Below are 434 nucleotides of genomic sequence, written 5' to 3'. Positions count from 1 at the left end.
AACGAACGACATCCGTCAACAACCACAGTTCAATCGAAACGACTAACACGAACAAACCGGATGAAGACTAGACCCATGTGGCAAGTTGAGGCAACCTTCCCCCGGGACGACCTTCGCCCAGCACCAGCTTGTCCCTTGCCACAAAATCGCCAGAATTGTTCTCTCGGCGTCGCCTCCTCGGGACTGTTGTCGTTGCCTGGTGGATCCTGGAAGGGGCCTGGGGAGCGGGGAGGGCCGAGCAGGAAAGTGGGAGAAAGTGGAATGCCATATATATTTTTTCAAAGGTTAGAAACACATGGCCTAGTGACGGTGTAGTCTGTATGTTGTATCCTTATCACAAATGACTACGCAGAACATGTGCGTTTTATTATACTGAATCTCATGCCGTCAAAACATACAGTATCATTACATTAAGGAGCGTATGTGAAATTACA

This window comes from Penaeus monodon, chromosome 19 (genome assembly GCF_015228065.2).
Source record: "Penaeus monodon isolate SGIC_2016 chromosome 19, NSTDA_Pmon_1, whole genome shotgun sequence".
Lineage (NCBI taxonomy): Eukaryota > Metazoa > Arthropoda > Malacostraca > Decapoda > Penaeidae > Penaeus > Penaeus monodon.
Note: the sequence above shows the minus strand (reverse complement) of the source record.